Raw genomic sequence first — 24,527 nt, 5'->3', positions numbered from 1 at the left:
GGGCCTTTTGGTTATTGAGAAGAAGCTGTTTGAAGATTTTAAGACATTTGACCCCTGTGACCTTGAATGTTGGTCAAGGTCATTCATTTGAACAAACCTCGTAGCACTTTATCCCAGCATGCTACAGGCCCTATATCAGTACTATGGGCTTTTTGGTTATTGAGAAGAAGTCGTTTGAAGATTTTAAGACATTTGACCCCTGTGACCTTGAAAGTTGGTCAAAATCCATGGGGCTGTTTAGGACTAGTTGTTTTTTAAAGGAAGAAGTTGACAGACAGACAAGTGATTGACAAAGGACGCAGTGTCATGGCTGAAGCTCAATGGTCCTTTGGACAATGTGAGCTAAAAATGCTGATAAGATGGCTTTTCTAAAGGGGTCAAAAAGATATAACAGACCTTCAAAATTAGAACAAGAGGCCCATGGGCCTTAATGGTCACCTGATATATTTATACAGAGAGTTGATTTTTGTTTTTAACATGAACAGAAATATTATTCAAAGTGACAAAAAACAATAAAACCACCTTATTCAATTTCTAGCATGCAGATTTAAGACTGAAAAGGATTTGAAACTAGCACCTGTGATTCTGAACAAGGAAAATGAAGAAATTTTATTTTAGCACACTGACTCCATTGGGCCCCACCCTACAGTCCTTGTGTGTAGGGATGGCTCAAAATTTTCAAAGTATCAAACTGTCAACTTAGGGTTATAATTCCAATCAAGTTATCAACATGTAATATTCAAAGTATCATTTGCCATTATAAACCATAACAAATTTTGCCCCCTTCCTCCTTCCCCAGGGGTAAACATGAGACCCTAGGGTCATAAAATTCACAATTTTGGTAGAGCACCTAAAAACCCTTCCATCTATGAAGAGTATTTGATTCTACCATATCTGGTCTGGAGAAGAAGATTTTGAAATTTCAGTCAATTTGACCCTTTTTTGCCCCACTCATCAGACCCTGGGGGTCAGTCAGGGCTGACATGTGCATACCATCAAACTGCTATCCAATACTGATAATGCTAACCCAAATTGAATTACTTCCAATGGCAATTAAACAAATGTTGGTCCAAAATGTGATTTCCCTATATAAACTATAGTTAAGTTTACCCCCTCCCCAGAGGAAAACGTGAGACCCCAGGGTCATGAAATTCACAATTTTGGTAAAGCACCTTAAGATCCTTCCATCTATGAAGAGTATTTGATTCTACCATATCTGGGTCTTGAGAAGAAGATTTTTGAAATTTAGTCAATTCAACCCTTCTTGGCCCCACCCATCAGCCCTTGGGGGTCAGTCAGGGCTGATATGTGCATACCATCAAACTGATATCCAATACTGATAATGCTTACCCAAATTGAATTACTTCCAATGGCAATTAAACAAATGTTGGTCCAAAATGTGATTTCCCTATATAAACTATAGTAAAGTTTACCCCCTCCCCAGGGGGAAATGTGAGACCCCAGGGTCAAGAAATTCACAATTTTGGTAAAGCACCTTAAGACCCTTCCATCTATGAAGAGTATTTGATTCTACCATATCTGGGTCTTGAGAAGAAGATTTTTGAAATTTCAGTCAATTCAACCCTTTTTGGCCCCACCCATCAGCCCCTGGGGGTCAGTCAGGGCTCATAGGTGCATACTATCAAACTGCTACCTAATACTGATAATGCTAACCCAAATTGAATTACTTCCAATGGAAATTAAACAAATGTTGGTCCAAAATGTGATTTCCCTATATAAACTATAGTAAAGTTTACCCCCTCCCCAGGGGGAAACGTGAGACCCCAGGGTCAAGAAATTCACAATTTCAGTAAAGCACCTTAAGACCCTTCCATCTATGAAGAGTATTTGAGTCTACCATATCTGGATCTTGATAAGAAGACTTTTGAAATTTTAGTCAATTTTACCCTTTTTGGCCCCGCCCCTCAGGCCCCACCCCTCAGGCCCCTGGGGGCTGGGGACCATATAATTCCAATTTTAGTTGACCTTTGGCCATGGAAGGTTTCTGCAAAATTTCATTGAAATTGGTTCAGGGGTTTTGGAGAAGAAGTCGAAAATGTAAATTGTTTACGGACGCACGACGGACGACAACGGACAAAAGGCGATCGCAATAGGTCACTTGAGACTTTGTCTCAGGTGACCTAATAAAATGTATGTCTAAACAATCTACAAATTTCAGGAATCAAAATGTCTGAAATTCCTGGCTAAACATCAGCTCATTAACACGGATGTAACAGTGAATTTTATGTAACAGAAGATTGCTAGGCCAGATCGGGATTCAGACCTGGGACCCTCCAAACTCTAGACAGATGCTCTACCACTTGAGTGCCTGGTCGCTGGCAAATGACCCAGTCCAGTTCTGCTACATTATAAACAAGTACACAGGCATGTGTTGAAGATGGTACATCTAACTGGAAACACTTTTCAGCATTGCTACCTATGATTTCACTGGAATAACAGAATTTACCTTAGGTCTAATTGCCTCATGGTGCAGAGGGGCGTCCATTTTGCCTGATTTGGTGGTTGACAAGCTGTGCCTGACAGCTTGGCCAGATTCTACATCACTGTGTGACAGCATTATGTCAGCGCTAATGACCCGCTTGTTTCTCTTTACTTACAACAAAAGGCGGCCATGACAGAGGTGGTGACCTACATGATAATTTCTTATCCCACCAACTGTGACAGTCGGAATAATTGTCACTCTCTCTCTGTGATCCAACTTAATCAAATTAATGTTCTCGGCTTTTCTTATCAAAAGTCGTCTTTTATAACAGTCCATAGTGAACATTAAACGTTTTTTATTATACAAGGTAACTATATTTGTGTACTCTACACACAAACACATTAACAAAAACTCAGCTTTTTGTTGCATTGTCTTTGTAACCTTTACCTTCTCAAGGAAGAAAAAAAAAAAATAGTTCTTTGTAGTTCTTAATATCAAAGCAACAGATGGACTCTTGAGATATTTTTTTTTATCTTGATACACAGGTTCAAATTAACAAACACCTCACACCTACATAAAGTGTTTATAGACAGGCGTCTTTTGATGACAAGATAAGCTAGAAACCAACTTCTCATATGTAATTACAGGTAATGTCTAGTAAGAGGTAATCATAAATTACAGGAAAGATATTATGACAATAAATCTGTAATTAAACATAATCACAAATTATTCTCTGGGGTGATCAATTAAAACTATCTCATATATAAAGACAGGTGTTCACTTATGACAGTTTATATGTAATGACAGGTGTTCACTTATGACAGTTTATATGTAATGACAGGTGGTCAATAATGACAGTTTATATGTAATGAGAGGTGGTCACTATTGACAGTTTTTATGTAATGAGAGGTGGTCACTATTGACAGTTTTTATGTAATGACAGGTGGTCACAAATGACAGTTTATATGTAATGACAGGTGGTCACTAATGACAGTTTATATGTAATGACAGGTGTTCACTTATGACAGTTTATATGTAATGACAGGTGGTCAATAATGACAGTTTATATGTAATGAGAGGTGGTCACTATTGACAGTTTTTATGTAATGAGAGGTGGTCACTATTGACAGTTTTTATGTAATGACAGGTGGTCACAAATGACAGTTTATATGTAATGACAGGTGGTCACTAATGACAGTTTATATGTAATGACAGGTGTTCACTTATGACAGTTTATATGTAATGACAGGTGGTCAATAATGACAGTTTATATGTAATGAGAGGTGGTCACTATTGACAGTTTTTATATAATGACAGGTGGTCACTAATGACAGTTTATATGTAATGACAGGTGGTCACAATTGACAGTTTTTATGTAATGAGAGGTGGTCACTATTGACAGTTTTTATGTAATGACAGGTGGACACTAATGACAGTTTATATGTAATGACAGGTGGTCACTAATGACAGCTTATATGTAATTTGCATAGAATAATGAATTTAGAGAAAAAAACTTATATAAAGTAGTTTTCATTTGAGACAGGTTTTAATATAATTCAAATTTAATTTCAAAAGCTCTTAAGCTTTTTTCTAGCACCCATCATGATCAGCATACATATCATGTCCCAAACAGATTAGGTTACTTTAAAAACATAACAATAATAATAGAAAATGTTGGCCATACAAGTTTTTAGAGGTTGTATATACATGTAGTGAATTTGTGCTGCCAGTAATTACTTTTATCTAAAGACGAATCTGTTTTTATATACAGTCCTCATTTGAATCACAACAGTGATCTCACCGGATCCACTTTTAATTGATGGCAATATTTTATATTTTTCACAATTATGAATTATTTATAACATTCAGCGATTACTAACACAGATAAATTCTCCATTGTCAAAATAATTTATACAAACGAAAAATTAACAAACCTAACAGCAAATTTATATATGTTAACAGGGTACACCTAAGGTTTCCATCAAAATGCTATGTTTTTTTTGTGGCAGACATTGTAAGTGTTAATGTGTCATTGGTGACCACCCACGGAGACTGTCATGTACTGTTCTTCTCGTGAAATCTACACACATCTCGGCAACACATTTTACTTCCTAATTATCCTAAATCAGATTAACTTGTCGGCAGTGTTGTATGACGTCATGTCACTGTTGGCCATTGTCAATGATAACGTGCAAAGGTCTGGTGTAGCTTGTCTCACCCTTCAATATATTCTCAATGACAACGTTCAAAATATTCTCAATGACAATGTTCAAATTTTCTCAACAACAATGGTCAGTTCTTCTCAACAACAATGGTCAGTTCTTCTCAATAACAATGTTCAAAGCTCTCCAATGACTAAGTTTGGATCAGACTTTATCAATAACAAAGGATATGCTCACAACTTCCCAATGACAGTGTTCAAACCTTCCCAATGACAGTGTTCAAACATCCCAATGACATTGTTCAAACATCCCAATGACAGTGTTCAAACATCCCAATGACAGTGTTCAAACATACCCAAAGACAATGTTCACACATACCCAAAGACAATGTTCAAACATACCCAAAGACAATGTTCAAACATACCCAAAGACAATGTTCAAATTTCCAAAGACAGTGTTCAAACTTCCCAATGACAGTGTTCAAACTTCCCAATGACATTGTTCAAACCTTCCCAATGACAGTGTTCAAACATACCCAAAGACAATGTTCAAACATACCCAAAGACAATGTTTAAATATCCAAAGACAGTGTTCAAACTTCCCAATGACAGTGTTCAAACTTCCCAATGACATTGTTCAAAATTCCTAATGACATTGTTCAAAATTCCTAATGACAGTGTTCAAACTTCCCCAATGGCAGTGTTCAAACCTTCCAAATGACAGTGTTCAAACCTTCCCAATGACAGTGTTCAAACTTCCCAATGACAGTGTTTAAACTTCCCAATGACAGAGTTCAAACTTCCAATGCCAGTGTTCAAACTTACCCAATGACAGTGTTCAAACTTCCCAATGACAGTGTTCAAACTTCCCAATGACAGTGTTCAAACTTCCCAATGACAGTGTTCAAACTTCCCAATGACAGTGTTCAAAGTTCAAACTTCCCAATGACAGTGTTCAAACTTCCTAATTGACAGTGTTCAAACTTCCTAATTGACAGTGTTCTAACTTACCCAATGACAGTGTTCAAACTTCACGATGACAGTGTTCAAACTTCACAATGACAGTGTTCAAAGTTCAAACTTCCTAATGACAGTGTTCAAACTTCCCAATGACAGTGTTTAAACTTCCCAATGACAGTGTTTAAACTTCCTAAATGACAGTATTCAAACTTCCCGATGACAGTGTTCAAACTTCACAATGACAGTGTTCAAAGTTCAAACTTCCCAATGACAGTGTTCAAAATTCCCAATGACAGTGTTAAACTTCCCAATGACAGTGTTTAAACTTCCCAATGACAGTTTTCAAACTTCCCAATGACAGTGTTCAAACTTCCCAATGACAGTGTTCAAACTTCCCAATGACAGTGTTCAAACTTCCCAATGACAGTGTTCAAACTTCCCAATGACAGTGTTCAAACTTCCCAATGACAGTGTTCAAACTTCCCAATGACAGTGTTCAAACTTCCCAATGACAGTGTTCAAACTTCCCAATGACAGTGTTCAAACTTCCCAATGACAGTGTTCAAACTTCCCAATGACAGTGTTCAAACTTCCTAATTGACAGTGTTCTAACTTCCTAATTGACAATGTTCTAACTTATCCAATGACAGTGTTCAAACTTCCCAATGACAGCGTTCAAACTTTCCAATGACAGTGTTCAAACTTCCTAATTGACAGTGTTCTAACTTACCAAATGACAGTGTTCAAACCTTCCCAATGACAGTGTTCAAACTTCTTAATTGACAGTGTTCTAACTTACCCAATGACAGTGTTCAAACTTCCCAATGACAGTGTTCAAACTTCCCAATGACAGTGTTCAAACTTCCCAATGACAGTGTTCAAACTTCCCAATGACAGTGTTCAAACTTCCCAATGACAGTGTTCAAACTTCCCAATGACAGTGTTCAAACTTCCCAATGACAGTGTTCAAACTTCCCAATGACAGTGTTCAAACTTCCCAATGACAGTGTTCAAACTTCCCAATGACAGTGTTCAAACTTCCAAATGACAGTGTTCAAACTTCCTAAATGACAGTATTCAAACTTCCCAATGACAGTGTTCAAACTTCCCAATGACAGTGTTCAAAGTTCAAACTTCCCAATGACAGTGTTCAAACTTCCTAATTGACAGTGTTCAAACTTCCTAATTGACAGTGTTCTAACTTACCCAATGACAGTGTTCAAACTTCAAGATGACAGTGTTCAAACTTCACGATGACAGTGTTCAAACTTCACAATGACAGTGTTCAAAGTTCAAACTTCCTAATGACAGTGTTCAAACTTCCCAATGACAGTGTTTAAACTTCCCAATGACAGTGTTCAAACTTCCTAAATGACAGTATTCAAACTTCCCGATAATAGTGTTCAAACTTCACAATGATAGTGTTAAACTTCCCAATGACAGTGTTTAAACTTCCCAATGACAGTGTTCAAATCCTAATTGACAGTGTTCAAACTTCCTAATTGACAGTGTTCAAACTTCCCCAATGGCAGTGTTCAAACCTTCCCAATGACAGTGTTCAAACTTCCCAATGACAGTGTTCAAACTTCCTAATGACAGTATTCAAACTTCCCAATGACAGTGTTCAAACTTCACAATGACAGTGTTCAAACTTCCTAATTGACAGTGTTCTAACTTCCTAATTGACAATGTTCTAACTTATCCAATGACAGTGTTCAAACTTCCCAATGACAGCGTTCAAACTTTCCAATGACGGTGTTCAAACTTCCTAATTGACAGTGTTCTAACTTACCAAATGACAGTGTTCAAACTTCCCAATGACAGTGTTCAAACTTCTTAATTGAGAGTGTTCTAACTTACCTAATGACAGTGTTCAAACTTCCCGATGACAGTGTTCAAACTTCCCAATGACAGTCTTCAAAGTTCAAACTTCCCAATGACAGTGTTCAAACTTCCCAATGACAGTGTTTAATTTTCCCAATGACAGTGTTCAAACTTCCAAATGACAGTGTTCAAACTTCCTAAATGACAGTATTCAAACTTCCCAATGACAGTGTTCAAACTTCCCAATGACAGTGTTCAAAGTTCAAACTTCCCAATGACAGTGTTCAAACTTCCTAATTGACAGTGTTCAAACTTCCTAATTGACAGTGTTCTAACTTACCCAATGACAGTGTTCAAACTTCACGATGACAGTGTTCAAACTTCACAATGACAGTGTTCAAAGTTCGAACTTCCTAATGACAGTGTTCAAACTTCCCAATGACAGTGTTTAAACTTCCCAATGACAGTGTTCAAACTTCCTAAATGACAGTATTCAAACTTCCCGATGACAGTGTTCAAACTTCACAATGATAGTGTTAAACTTCCCAATGACAGTGTTTAAACTTCCCAATGACAGTGTTCAAATCCTAATTGACAGTGTTCAAACTTCCTAATTGACAGTGTTCAAACTTCCCCAATGGCAGTGTTCAAACCTTCCCAATGACAGTGTTCAAACTTCCCAATGACAGTGTTCAAACTTCCTAATGACAGTATTCAAACTTCCCAATGACAGTGTTCAAACTTCACAATGACAGTGTTCAAACTTCCTAATTGACAGTGTTCTAACTTCCTAATTGACAATGTTCTAACTTATCCAATGACAGTGTTCAAACTTCCCAATGACAGCGTTCAAACTTTCCAATGACGGTGTTCAAACTTCCTAATTGACAGTGTTCTAACTTACCAAATGACAGTGTTCAAACTTCCCAATGACAGTGTTCAAACTTCTTAATTGAGAGTGTTCTAACTTACCTAATGACAGTGTTCAAACTTCCCGATGACAGTGTTCAAACTTCCCAATGACAGTCTTCAAAGTTCAAACTTCCCAATGACAGTGTTCAAACTTCCCAATGACAGTGTTTAATTTTCCCAATGACAGTGTTCAAACTTCCAAATGACAGTGTTCAAACTTCCTAAATGACAGTATTCAAACTTCCCAATGACAGTGTTCAAACTTCCCAATGACAGTGTTCAAAGTTCAAACTTCCCAATGACAGTGTTCAAACTTCCTAATTGACAGTGTTCAAACTTCCTAATTGACAGTGTTCTAACTTACCCAATGACAGTGTTCAAACTTCACGATGACAGTGTTCAAACTTCACAATGACAGTGTTCAAAGTTCAAACTTCCTAATGACAGTGTTCAAACTTCCCAATGACAGTGTTTAAACTTCCCAATGACAGTGTTCAAACTTCCTAAATGACAGTATTCAAACTTCCCGATGACAGTGTTCAAACTTCACAATGACAGTGTTCAAATCCTAATTGACAGTGTTCAAATTTCCTAATTGACAGTGTTCAAACTTCCCCAATGGCAGTGTTCAAACCTTCCCAATGACAGTGTTCAAACGTCCTAATTGACAGTGTTCAAACTTCCTAATTGACAGTGTTCAAACTTCCTAAATGACAGTATTCAAACTTCCCAATGACAGTTTTCAAACTTCCCAATGACAGTGTTTAAAGTTCAAACTTCCAAATGACAGTGTTCAAACTTCCCAATGACAGTGTTTAAACTTCCCAATGACAGTGTTTAAACTTCCTAAATGACAGTATTGAAACTTCCCGATGACAGTGTTCAAACTTCACAATGACAGTGTTCAAAGTTCAAACTTCCCAATGACAGTGTTCAAAATTCCCAATGACAGTGTTAAACTTCCCAATGACAGTGTTTAAACTTCCCAATGACAGTTTTCAAACTTCCCAATGACAGTGTTCAAACTTCCCAATGACAGTGTTCAAAATTCCCAATGACAGTGTTCAAACTTCCCAATGACAATGTTCAAACTTCCCAATGACCGTGTTCAAACTTCCTAATTGACAGTGTTCTAACTTCCTAATTGACAATGTTCTAACTTATCCAATGACAGTGTTCAAACTTCCCAATGACAGCGTTCAAACTTTCCAATGACAGTGTTCAAACTTCCTAATTGACAGTGTTCTAACTTACCAAATGACAGTGTTCAAACCTTCCCAATGACAGTGTTCAAACTTCTTAATTGACAGTGTTCTAACTTACCCAATGACAGTGTTCAAACTTCCCGATGACAGAGTTCAAACTTCCTAATGACAGTGTTCAAACTTCCCAATGACAGTGTTCAAACTTCCAAATGACAGTGTTCAAACTTCCTAAATGACAGTATTCAAACTTCCCAATGACAGTGTTCAAAGTTCAAACTTCCCAATGACAGTGTTCAAACTTCCTAATTGACAGTGTTCAAACTTCCTAATTGACAGTGTTCTAACTTACCCAATGACAGTGTTCAAACTTCAAGATGACAGTGTTCAAACTTCACGATGACAGTGTTCAAACTTCACAATGACAGTGTTCAAAGTTCAAACTTCCTAATGACAGTGTTCAAACTTCCCAATGACAGTGTTTAAACTTCCCAATGACAGTGTTCAAACTTCCTAAATGACAGTATTCAAACTTCCCGATAATAGTGTTCAAACTTCACAATGATAGTGTTAAACTTCCCAATGACAGTGTTTAAACTTCCCAATGACAGTGTTCAAATCCTAATTGACAGTGTTCAAACTTCCTAATTGACAGTGTTCAAACTTCCCCAATGGCAGTGTTCAAACCTTCCCAATGACAGTGTTCAAACTTCCCAATGACAGTGTTCAAACTTCCTAATGACAGTATTCAAACTTCCCAATGACAGTGTTCAAACTTCACAATGACAGTGTTCAAACTTCCTAATTGACAGTGTTCTAACTTCCTAATTGACAATGTTCTAACTTATCCAATGACAGTGTTCAAACTTCCCAATGACAGCGTTCAAACTTTCCAATGACGGTGTTCAAACTTCCTAATTGACAGTGTTCTAACTTACCAAATGACAGTGTTCAAACTTCCCAATGACAGTGTTCAAACTTCTTAATTGAGAGTGTTCTAACTTACCTAATGACAGTGTTCAAACTTCCCGATGACAGTGTTCAAACTTCCCAATGACAGTCTTCAAAGTTCAAACTTCCCAATGACAGTGTTCAAACTTCCCAATGACAGTGTTTAATTTTCCCAATGACAGTGTTCAAACTTCCAAATGACAGTGTTCAAACTTCCTAAATGACAGTATTCAAACTTCCCAATGACAGTGTTCAAACTTCCCAATGACAGTGTTCAAAGTTCAAACTTCCCAATGACAGTGTTCAAACTTCCTAATTGACAGTGTTCAAACTTCCTAATTGACAGTGTTCTAACTTACCCAATGACAGTGTTCAAACTTCACGATGACAGTGTTCAAACTTCACAATGACAGTGTTCAAAGTTCGAACTTCCTAATGACAGTGTTCAAACTTCCCAATGACAGTGTTTAAACTTCCCAATGACAGTGTTCAAACTTCCTAAATGACAGTATTCAAACTTCCCGATGACAGTGTTCAAACTTCACAATGACAGTGTTCAAATCCTAATTGACAGTGTTCAAATTTCCTAATTGACAGTGTTCAAACTTCCCCAATGGCAGTGTTCAAACCTTCCCAATGACAGTGTTCAAACTTCCCAATGACAGTGTTCAAACTTCCTAATGACAGTATTCAAACTTCCCAATGACAGTGTTCAAACTTCACAATGACAGTGTTCAAACTTCCTAATTGACAGTGTTCTAACTTTCTAATTGACAATGTTCTAACTTACCCAATGACAGTGTTCAAACTTCCCAATGACAGTGTTCTAACTTACCCAATGACAGTGTTCTAACTAACCCAGTGACAGTGTTTAAACTTCCTAATGACAGTGTTTTTAAACTTTCCTTATTGACAGTGTTCTAACTTCCTAATTGACAGTGTTCTAACTTACCCAATGACAGTGTTCAAACTTCCCAATGACAGTGTTCAAACTTCCTAATTGACAGTGTTCAAACTTCCTAATTGACAGAGTTCAAACTTCCTAATTGACAGTGTTCTAACATACCCAATGACAGTGTTTAAACTTCACGATGACAGTGTTCAAATTTCATAATGACAGTGTTCAAAGTTCAAACTTCCCAATAACAGTGTTCAAACTTCCTAATTGACAGTGTTCTAACTTACCCAATGACAGTGTTTAAACTTCACGATGACAGTGTTCAAATTTCACAATGACAGTGTTCAAAGTTCAAACTTCCTAATGACAGTGTTCAAACTTCCCAATGACAGTGTTTAAACTTCCCAATGACAGTGTTCAAACTTCCTAAATGACAGTATTCAAACTTCCCGATGACAGTGTTCAAACTTCACAATGATAGTGTTAAACTTCCCAATGACAGTGTTTAAACTTCCCAATGACAGTGTTCAAATCCTAATTGACAGTGTTCAAATTTCCTAATTGACAGTGTTCAAACTTCCCCAATGGCAGTGTTCAAACCTTCCCAATGACAGTGTTCAAACTTCCCAATGACAGTGTTCAAACTTCCTAATGACAGTATTCAAACTTCCCAATGACAGTGTTCAAACTTCACAATGACAGTGTTCAAACTTCCTAATTGACAGTGTTCTAACTTCCTAATTGACAGTGTTCTAACTTACCCAATGACAGTGTTCAAACTGCTAATGACAGTGTTCAAACTTCCCAATGACAGTGTTCAAACTTCCTAATGACAGTGTTCAAACTTCCTAATTGACATTGTTCAAACTTCCCAATGAGTGTTCAAATTTCCAATGACATATAACAAATACTTGTTGGTCAGATGCTTTAATTATGATGCACCATTTTATTGTATACTTAATGAACACTTGCAGAGAATTCAAACATGTGGGACTCTGGTAATTGTTGAAATCATATTCAATATCTCTTCATGCACTCTAAGCTGGCATGTTCCTTGTGAATTGCCTTTTTTATCCAGATTCGTTTTGTCAGTTTCATCAATGACAATAAGAAAATCTTTTCAGTAAATAATTAATGTCCATTTTCAAACCAACAGGACATTTTCCAGTGTTTAATTTGAAACAATTTAATACCTGTCATCTGTAACAAATGGTATCCATGCCAACGTTATCCAAGAGGTGTCACACCAGTAAAGTTGGTATTTTTTAATACACAAGGGAGATAATTAATGTAATTTCTCTCGTTTATCTATTTTTTTTGAAACCGTGATGGTTGCTTCCAATTCCCATGAGACTTAACCTTACTAATAAATGGTTCATAAATTACATCTTTCTAGCACATGTCATATTCACCACTCAATACGCTTATAACTAACCTGTAAGTTTCTAAATGTTTAAATCAGAAGTCTTGCCAGAATTCCTATGTTAGTTTTATCACAGAAATGCTCAAGATTAATTTACTCCTTAGAGGGCACACCATGCTTAAAAAGGTAATGGCTTAAAATAATACTGAACTGTCTCCAAACTCTCTAGACTGTAAGATTTCTAGTGCCTTTCTACAGGAATTGTCTAAAATCACTCTGCAAAGAAATGAGAACCAGTCATTTAAATACTCTTAAGTGAATTTTATGAACACTGTTCTTACACAAGGGAAAGCACGTAAATTATAATTATCGTAAAAATAAATGTGAAACAGAAGACAGAGGAAAGGGCTGAACACTGTACGTAATTAGAAACAGGATAGCCTATCGGTAATTACATATATACTGGGCAGCATTGAAATAATAAGTACTTAGGCATAGTTAGAACCCTTAGTTGACTTTTCTGAAGAGAAATAATTCAAAATTGTAAATGCCCCGTCTTGAGAACGACAAAAGATCTTTGGAATAGGGTGTTTGGTTTTGTGCCAGCCAGAGATAGCTGACACCATACCGTCATTTACTCCACTTCAGTGTGTAGGTAATTATTCGACAAAATATTAACATTGCGGTGAAAAGTAATTGACCCTTATAATGAATACAAATTATAGCCTAGTAAAATACATTTAAAACAAACCAAAACAAAGGAATAAAAACCTTGAATTTTGCGATATTTAATGTCTTGTGTTTGGACAGTCACTGGTATTTAGATCTCTATGATTAATTATTTACTTTTAACAAGCAGTACAAGATAAAGAAACAGAACTACCCTTGTGTAAAATGTTAACAAAAGGGTGTTATTATACGGAATTATGAAAGAGATGGGAATTAAATAGATGAATTTCAAGTAATGTTTTTTTATCAAAGGTCATCATTCAATTGAAAAGCCAGTCTGCCTTTAGAGAATTCAAATATTTCATGAGAATTAGTTTTTCATTCGTACTTTGGAATAAAAGACTTTGATTGAAATCTCAAGTTTAATTACCCACTACCCCAAAGATAAACATGTCCATTAATTGTTTGCAGTTAGCTTTGTACATGTTAAAGATGTGACTTCCAATCTTTACCTTCCATTGATAAAGGCCGACTAGCAGATGACTTTAAAGGGCTTCTCCGTGCTGCCCCATAATCCTGCTACTTTAGGCTAGATTTTAATTCTTTCATTTTGAAATATTTATTATGCCTATATACATATAATTAGGAGTGTTTATGACACAATTCCTTGATTGTTACAGCCGAACCCCATCGTGCCAGCAAACCTCTCAGAGTACACCCAAAACAATCACTCAGTAAGTCGATGGGCTCCAGTGTTACTATACAAACACTGTAGCCATGTAAATGTCAGTCCTGCCTTTTCTTTTTAAAGTTATGTGAAATCTTTTAATCCCAAAAATTTGGCACATTTAAATTGAAATACAAGTTTCCTTGTATTAAAAATACACCCAGTAATAGATCAAAGTCTAGGTTTTTATGATTAAGACATTCTGAAAATTTACAGACAGATAGAAAAAAACCATTACAGTATATATGTTTAAAGAGAAATATAAAAGTACGGCTAAAGTAAAGACAAAGACTTGTCACTACATGGTCTTAGTGAGACAGAAGAAACATACACAGATATACACTGACTGACTGACAAATGTACATATACAAACAGACAGATGTGTTACTACATGGTGACAGACAGACAGACATCACGACAGACAGGCAGACAGACTTTTTACTTCATGGTAACAGTAGACAGATTGACATGTAACAGACACACAGACATACTTGTTACTAGTAAGATAGACAGACAGACTCTTTAATTCATGGTTACAGTAGACAGACAAACATATACAGACACACAGACAGACTTGTTATCTAGTAAGACAGATAGACAGACTTGTTACATCATGGTTACAGTAGATAGACAAACATATACAGACACACAGACAGACTTGTTATCTAGTAAGACAGAAAGACAGACTCTTTAATTCATGGTTACAGTAGACAGACACACAGACAGACTTGTTATCTAGTAAGACAGACAGACAGACTCTTTAATTCATGGTTACAGTAGACAGATAAACATATACAGACACACAGACAGACTTGTTATCTAGTAAGACAGACAGACAGACTTTTAACATCATGGTTACAGTAGATAGACAAACATATACAGACACACAGACAGACTTGTTATCTAGTAAGAGAGACTTTTAACTTCATCGTAACAGTAGACGGACAAACATACAGACACACAGACAGACTTGTTACTAGTTAGATAGACAGACAGACTCTTTACTTCATGGTAACAGTAGACAGACAAACATATACAGACACACAGACAGACTTGTTATCTAGTAAGATAGACAGACAGACTCTTTACTTCATAGTTATAGTAGACAGACAAACATATACAGACACATAGACAGACTTGTTACTAGTAAGACAGACAGACAGACTTTTTACATCATGGTTATAGTAGACAGACAAACATATACAGACACACAGACAGACTTGTTATCTAGTGAGACAGACTTTTTACTTCATGGTTACAGCAGACGGACAAACATACAGACACACAGACAGACTTGTTACTAGTTAGATAGACAGACAGACTCTTTACTTCATGGTTACAGTAGACAGACAAACATATACAGACACACAGACAGACTTGTTATCTAGTAAGAGAGACTTTTATCTTCATCGTAACAGTAGACGGACAAACATATACAGAGACACAGACAGACTTGTTACTAGTAAGACAGACAGACTTTTTACTTCATGGTTACAGTAGACAGACGGACATATACAGACACACAGACAGACTTGTTATCTAGTAAGAGAGACTTTTTACTTCATGTTTACAGTAGATGGACAGACATACAGACACACAGACAGACTTGTTACTAGTAAGACAGACAGACTTTTTACTTCATGGTTACAGTAGACAGACGGACATGTAACAGAAACACAGACATACTTGTTATCTAGTAAGACAGACTTTTTACTTCATGGTTACAAAAGATGGACAGACATACAGACACACAGACACATGTATTACTAGTAAGACAAACATATTTTTTACTTCATGGTTACAGTAAACAGACGGACATATACAGACACACAGACAGACTTGTTACTAGTATGACAGACAGACAGACTTTTTACTTCATGGTTACAGCAGACAGACGAACATATACAGACACACAGACAGACATATTCAGACACACTTGTAATAGAGAGATGAGAAACTGACGGACATATTAACAATCAGACATGAGACAGATGGACAGACATGTACAGCCACATAGACTTATTACTGCATGGTTATAGAAAGGAAATGCAAACACATAAAGAACAACAGACCCAGACCTGAACAGTAACACGGTATACAGACATTCAGTAGAGGTCTATGTAAAGATTGTTTATACATACAACTTTACACATTACTTGATACTAAATCTTTTTAAGGTGTCTTTTAACATGCACATACTGCCCTTTTCAGCAGAAGAGTTCAATTCAATATCTAAGTTACCTTGCCTGATACAAGGGAGCTAACTGTGGTAGTTAAGCCTGTATTGTAGGTGGAGCCCGATACTTGCTATACTTCACCTGTGTCCCCATTTGTTGCCCCTGTATTTACACTGTCATTGACAATCTTGATTTCCGGCCCATTATTGCCTGTTTTATGTATGTCGTTCAACCAGGATGGATAGTTACCAGTGTCAGGTTGATGAATAAATCTATTTATCATACGGTTTTAATTTTATGCATAAGCCATACAGTTATTGAGAGTCCCACCTGGCCAAACGCCATCAACAGCCAACAGAGTCAGTTAATAGCAAACATTCCTATAGCTTAAGTTTCATTCCAAATTAAAATGTGTCTTGCATAGATTTCCATTTTTCTGTTCAATAACAAGACTGTGAAGATGAAAGGTCTAATTTACTATGGCAACAGTGATACAAGTAACAGGACACCTGTCAATGGGGCCCCACCTTGTCACTCTCCCCTAATCACCACCAGGTAAAAACATGTTTTTTTGGCCAGTTTACCTATGAATAGGAGAAGAAAGAATAACATTGAGAGATGGAGATTTCTCCCATTTATCACTAAAGAGGGACAACACATGGCTACCACCAAGAGCTCATGTCAGAAACGAGATGGGTTCCGATTTATTGCAACGTTTTTGGACACGGTTGGACAATGATGAGATTTTCATAAGTTGAGTTTAGCATCCCCAGTGGCTTACTGTTTTAATGCAGTCTATACATCACCAGTTATCTTGAGCTTCGGGGTTTTCACTGGGCTACCCAATGTGCCACTCAACGCCTTCAGATAAGGGGCCAAAATGGCACGGAGGCTATCTCTCTACATCATCATTAGCAAACACTATGTTCCCAATAACGTTTACAAATGCTCCTACTAACATGCAAAGCTCTGTACTTATTTGCAGCAAGTTTTTTTTATTGATTAAAACTTTTTCTTGAAGATTTGTTTTCAGAGTATATCAATATTTAATTTTCCTGGACCATTCCCTACTACACCGATGTATACAATCTTATGTACAACATATCTATATCAATCTGACAGGGAGCATTTTTATTTTTTTTCATTTCCATCTGTTTTCCATCTTGGACTTAAGACCAATTTGATGATAGTGTCAAAACACCAAGACAACCTTCAGAAAAGTCTCCAATTCTCCTTTTCTGATAAAATCTGATAAGGCCCCAGAGTGACATGTCTAGTATATAAATATAGTCCACACAATTGTAACAGAGCCTGCATGTTAATTATCAAAATGGATTCTCTTAACCTTGGTCTATACTGACAATAGGGACCTCACAGCTATTGTTATCTCCCCCTGATTTTATATCACTGTGTCAGTGTAATGCTTGTAATGGTTGCATAGGATAATGGTCCGATTCATTTCCCAGTTTGACAGGTAAAGACAATGAAAGTTTTATAAGTATATCTTGTCTTCAGAACAAACTCAAATGGTTAACATCAACCAAAATCCATTTTAAAATTCTAACATGTTGCTTCTTGTAAGAAAAATCCAAATCAATTTTTCATTCATGGCGTGTTCAAATATTTGAAGAAAAACAATTGCATGTTTTGTATTCTACAAACTTGTGGAATGTTCAATAATAATATTCTAGGTAACAGAAAATAGCTGTGCACATGGGACATAAAAACTACAAACAGCATTGTTATAATCTATAAATAAAAACAATGTGTTTGTGAATACCTAGACCTCATTAGATTAACCCTTATCCGCTATCATAACTTATCTCAAGTTTTACAGTCATCAGAGATCAAGGCTGTTCAATGTCTAATGAGGGGGACAGACAGGGTACAGCCCCCTATAACACACATGTCTGTCAGACACTCAGGGTACCTCTCATAGGGGTGGTCCCACACATTGTCTTATCTCAAGGTCCCCCTCCCTCAATCCCCTTTTACACTCAGCAGGCCAGATTATGGAAGGGATTGTGTCGCAATTTCTGATTGGCTGAAACTATATGAAAAGACAGATTTTTTTTTGTAAACTGTGATCTGATTGGCAAACTATTTGAAATAATTTTGGCATTGTATTCTTTCATTTTCACACCATTTTTTTATAATAAACATCTTTTTTAGTATTGTAGATTTGGGAATATACTGTAAACCATGATTATTTTTACCCAGTCAAACTTTTGAAAATTAAATCGCAGCAAAAATGTCCCAGTATACTAAGGTCTCAGTTAGTTGAAAAATATATTGATCAATTAAATGTTTTAATCTCTTACAGAATATGTCCTCAGTTTTAATATATATCACTTAAAATAGATCCTTTACACCTTGGTAACAAAGTTTGTGTTTTGGGACAGATATGCTCTTAATGTCTGTATTGTAAAGGCATCAACATTTTCCTTTCTAAAATGGAAATAAACAAAGTGTCATAAGCATTGGTATAATTTTTAAATTCAATTTTAGTTTTTGATTTAATTTTTAAGTTCAATTTTAGTCCACGCTGGCATGCTCTTTCACAGTTGCCCTATGTGTAACCCTGTCTTCTGTCCTTAAACACAGGTTGGATGCAGGTACTCTCTTTTGATGACCTGATACCTTAGTATGGCCCTTACAGACCGGTACTCTTAACAAACGTTTATAAAGTTATAAATTAAATGTTTATTATCAGTGTAATGTTGGTCTATAAAGGTGTCTACTGTTTTTCTGTACATACATTGGTCGTAAAAATTTTAACCGTTATTTACTGACTAAAAGTTTGTAATGTTGTCCTGTGTCGTCCTCGGTAATATACAAAATATTAGTGGACAATACGCTCAACATCGGTACATAATAGCACCATATTTGGTGAAGGATTGGTCATTGCAACAGCTAATGAGATAGACTAAGCTACATTGTAGCGAGTCCAGAAGAAATGTTATGTTTCTAAAGCTGTGTTTTGCCTGCATGGTAACAGTTGGTGAAACAAACATAATCTCATTTATTTCTCCTTGTCTTTCAACTATTTCTGTACTTCAAAACAGATTTAAGACATGAGTAACAATAATGTTGGGTCCCTATAAGCTGGTGTAGCAGATTGAGGGCTGGGCCACTGACTCATGCTAACCATTGATATCACCATACAACTTAATTAGCGCAATAAAATGTTAAGAAGAAATAATTCAAGACAGCAGCTTGGGTCTAAATTTGGCTATACACAAAACCTCACTGTTTAAATGTCAGCAAACTGTTGAATAACTCAAAACACATTTTTATGGTGTTTTTAATTTCTAATATTGTACAACATCTGGAGGGGCTACAAAGTGTGCAGGGAATGGCGTAAATACTGCAGAATTAATATCACCACTAAACCTGTAATCAATCAAATGCCAAATATGTTGTATTTTATTCCGATATTAAGCTGGGGTGTTAGCTGTTTATCATGGACTTGTAAGGTGTTACAGACGGAGTACACTGTACAATGAGGGATGTTAAAGACTGGTATAAAAACAATATCAAATATTAATTAACGTCTTGTGGATTCCCTCCACATAATGTCATACAGTGTTGTCGTGAAACGTGACCCTAGATTACTATGTCCCTTTTTATTTTTACAGAAAAGTCAATTCTGATGTTAACAACCAATTAAATTAATGTTCATTGAACACATAGATGTTGCAAATATTTAAAAGATTGATAAACATTTAACACCTGCCATAACTTTTGAAATTTCAATAAACTGATAATGTTTAATGTCAAAATAGTTGTAAAAAAGGAATACTGCTCCACAAATAAGACAAACTGTTAAAACAATGATTGTTATTTCCCAGCACTGTGTAGAGAGATGAGTAGATAATATTTGATAGCTAAGCTGAATGTCATTATAAGCGTGCCAAACTGCAGACAATGTCCTGAATGTTAAGGTCGAGTGTTAAGGTCGAATGTTAAGGTCCAATGTTAAGGTCGAACGTTAAGGTCGAATGTTAAGGTCGAGTGAGAAATAAAAGTCAACAAGACACCTGCAATCTCTGTCTCTTCATGGGTCTCATATTGTTTTTGAAGAAATCATAAGTTTTCCCTTAACAATTGACATCTCTCAATACAGCAACACGGGACACCATTTTGTTCCACAAGATGTGATTGCCAATATAATGTTATAATTATAATTTTTGCTCAAAAAGTTTAAGCATATATTATATTATATATAATATTATATATTATATTATATATTATATTATATATTATATATTATATATTATATTATATATTATATTATACATTCAGATGCAAAATATAACTTGATCAAGCTGGATACAAATTTAAACAAAGCATCAACAGTTCCCATTTCTGATGTGGTGCAAGGACAATTCTAATTGACACTTTATAAAAGGACACAGTCATATATCCTGGATATCAAAAAGTACACACAAATATTAACTTAAAAGTGTAAAAACATGAAATATCATTAACTAAAAAACAAGAATATGCCATCTAGTGGCTAACTTATACTATGGCACTACCCTCAACTCTCAACACTGACATAATACACTACCCTCAACTGTCAACACTGACGTAATACACTACCCTCAACTCTCAATACTGACATAATACACTACCCTCAACTCTCAACACTGATCTAATACACTACACTCAACTCTGAGTTCTTACATAATACACTACCCTCAACTCTCAACACTGATATAATACACTACCCTCAACTCTCAACACTGACATAATACACTACTCTCAATTCTGAGTTCTTACATAATACACTACCCTCAACTCTCAACACTGATATAATACACCACCCTCAACTCTCAACACTGACATAATACACTCCCCTCAACTCTGAGCTCTTACATAATACACTACCCTGAACTCTCAACACTTACATAATACACCACCATCAACTCTCAACACTTACATAATACACCACCATCAACTCTCAACACTGACATAATACACTACCCTCACCTCTCAACACTGATGTAATACACTACCCTCAACTCTCAATACTGACATAATACACTTCCCACAACTCTCAACACTGATCTAATACACTCCCCTCAACTCCCAACACTGACATAATACACTACCCTCAACTCTTAACACTGATCTAATACACTACACTCAACTCTGAGTTCTTACATAATACACTCCCCTCAACTCTCAACACTGATATAATACACTGCCCTCAACTCTCAACACTGATCTAATACACTACCCTCAACTCTCAACACTTACATAATACACCACCATCAACTCTCAACACTGGCATAATACACTACCCTCAACTCTCAACACTAACATAATACACTACCCTCAACTCTCAACACTTACATAATACACTACCATCAACTCTCAACACTGATCTAATACACTACCCTCAACTCCCAACACTGACATAATACACTACCCTCAACTCTCAACACTTACATATTACACTACCCTCAACTCTCAACACTGACATAATACACTACCCTCAACTGTCAACACTGACGTAATACACTACCCTCAACTCTCAATACTGACATAATACACTACCCTCAACTCTCAACACTGATCTAATACACTACCCTCAACTCTCAACACTGACATAATACACTACCCTCAACTCTCAACACTGACATATTACACTACCCTCAACTCTCAACACTGATCTAATACACTACCCTCAACTCTCAACACTGACATAATACACTACCCTCAACTCTCAACACTGACATATTACACTACCCTCAACTCTCAACACTGATCTAATACACTACCCTCAACTCTCAACACTGACATAATACACTACCCTCAACTCTCAACACTGACATATTACACTACCCTCAACTCTCAACACTGATCTAATACACTACCCTCAACTCTCAACACTGACATAATACACTACCCTCAACTCTGAGCTCTTACATAATACACTACCCTCAACTCTCAACACTTACATAATACACCACCATCAACTCTCAACACTTACATAATACACTACCCTCAACTCTCAACACTTACATAATACACCACCATCAACTCTCAACACTGACATAATACACTACCCTCAACTCTCAACACTGATCTAATACACTACCCTCAACTCCCAACACTTACATAATATACTGCCATCAACTCTCAACACTTACATAATACACCACCATCAACTCCCACCAACACTTACATAATACACCACCATCGACTCTCAACACTGACATAATACACTAGCCTCAACTCTCAACACTGATATAATACACTACCCTCAACTCCCAACACTTACATAATACACCACCATCAACTTTCAACACTTACATAATACACTACCCTCAACTCTCAACACTTACATTATACACTACCCTCAGCTCCCAACACTTAAATCTACTGCTCTTAATACAAAAACATATAAAGTATCCTCTCAGTCCCAGCATTTACAAAACAAACTGATTACCCAAGATGCTGACACAGGTAATAAATGTCTTTGACATTGAGATTATTACTGTTTGTACATTAATAGAGTATGCTGATTTGTCTTAGTCTTACCTGTGTGAACATCTGTGTGTATCTGTATGAATAGCTGTGTGTCACCAAGTCTGTTAACAAAACAACAAAACCATATACATCACTGGCACAACACATTGATAACAAAACACAGAGACAGCGTTATACATATATTAATGAGTAAACCTACTGCCAGCCACAAGTGCTCTCAAAGCTAATTAGCAGGATTCATTAATACCCGGTGATGTACTTCTCCAATCACTGAGTATACACCGAGATTGTCACTGATGGCTAGGTGTAGACTCCTGTTTAAATGTTGTGTGTCATATTACACCAAGTTTATTGATCATCTGTGGTATATATATATATGTGTGATGTGAGATAAATAAGTTCCCGATTCTAATGATAAGACTAATTAACACTGTCATGCAGGGGAGACAATTAAATAGGATGGGCCACAACGTTATTTTGAATGAAATGAACAAACATCCTGATGAATATTACACCAGCTTTGTAAAACACTGTTACACAACAGGATGCTAAGTTGTCATAGACACGAGACAAAATGACAATACACAGAAATAAAAAAGAGAGAACTTGACAAAAGAATACTTCATAAGGCATGATTAGAAAAAATGACAAAACACAAGCCAAAACTAGTCAAAAGGACAATAGACAGGTCTGAACTATACTAAAAGAGCAAAACACAAGTCAGAACTAGACAAAATCTCAATACACAAAACACAAATCAGAATTAGACAAAAAGGACAAAACTCCAATCAGAATGAGACAAAAGGACAAAACACCAATCAGAATTAGACAAAAGGACAATTCACAAGTCAGAACTAGACAAGAGGGCAATACACAATTAAAACTAGACAAAAGAAAAATTACCAAGTTAGAACAACACAAAAAGAAAAAACACAAGTCAGAACTAGACAAAAGGACAGTAAACAAGTAAGAACTAGACAAAAGGACAATACACAAGTTAGAACATGACAAAAGGGCAATACACAAGTCAGATCTTGACAACAGGGAAATACACAAGTCAGATCATGACAAAAGGACAATACATAAGTTAAAACTAGACAGTAAGGACATACACAAGTCAGATCACGACAAAAGGACAATACACGAGTTAGAACTAATCAGAAGGACAATATATGAGTCAGAACTTGACAGAAGGGCAATTCACAAATCAGAAGATGACAAAAGGGTAATACACAAGTCAGAATGTGACGAAAGGTCAATACAAGAGTCAGATCTTGACAAAAAAGGTCAATACACAAGTCAGAACATCACAAAAGGGTAATACACAAGTCAGAACATGACAAAAGGGCAATACACAAGTCAGAACATGACAAAAGGACAATACACAAGTCAGGACATGACAAAAGGGCAATACACAAGTCAGAACATGACAAAATGGCAAAACAAAAGTCAGAACATGACAAAAGGGCAATACACAAGTCAGATCTTGACGAAATGGCAATACACAAGTCAGAATTATAGAGAAGGACAAACACAAGTCAGAACATGCCAAAGGGGCAATACAGAAGTCAGAACATGACAAAAGGGCAATACACAAGTTAGACCTAGACAGAAGGACATACACAATTTGAAATTAGACAGAAGGACATACACAAGTCAGAACATGACAAAAGGGCAATACACAAGTCAGAACATGCCAAAAGGGCAATACACAAGTCAGAACATGACAAAAGGGCAAT

At 36.3% G+C, this 24,527-nt stretch overlaps 1 protein-coding gene across 1 annotated transcript in view; it reads right to left on the bottom strand.

Annotated features, from left to right (window-relative positions):
- The window catches only part of LOC110453595 (zinc finger homeobox protein 4-like), a 322,724-nt gene that overhangs the window by 211,460 nt on the left and 86,737 nt on the right, over window positions 1–24,527 (bottom strand). The window contains exon 4 of the mRNA XM_021502588.1: window positions 22,840–22,889. The gene's annotated coding sequence lies outside the window, so the exon portion shown is untranslated. The remainder of the gene's footprint in view (window positions 1–22,839; window positions 22,890–24,527) is intronic.

The sequence above is a fragment of the Mizuhopecten yessoensis genome, unplaced genomic scaffold (genome assembly GCF_002113885.1).
Source record: "Mizuhopecten yessoensis strain PY_sf001 unplaced genomic scaffold, ASM211388v2 scaffold7473, whole genome shotgun sequence".
Lineage (NCBI taxonomy): Eukaryota > Metazoa > Mollusca > Bivalvia > Pectinida > Pectinidae > Mizuhopecten > Mizuhopecten yessoensis.
The sequence above is the reverse complement of the archived record's forward strand: the minus strand, read 5'-3'. Positions and strand labels throughout refer to the sequence as shown.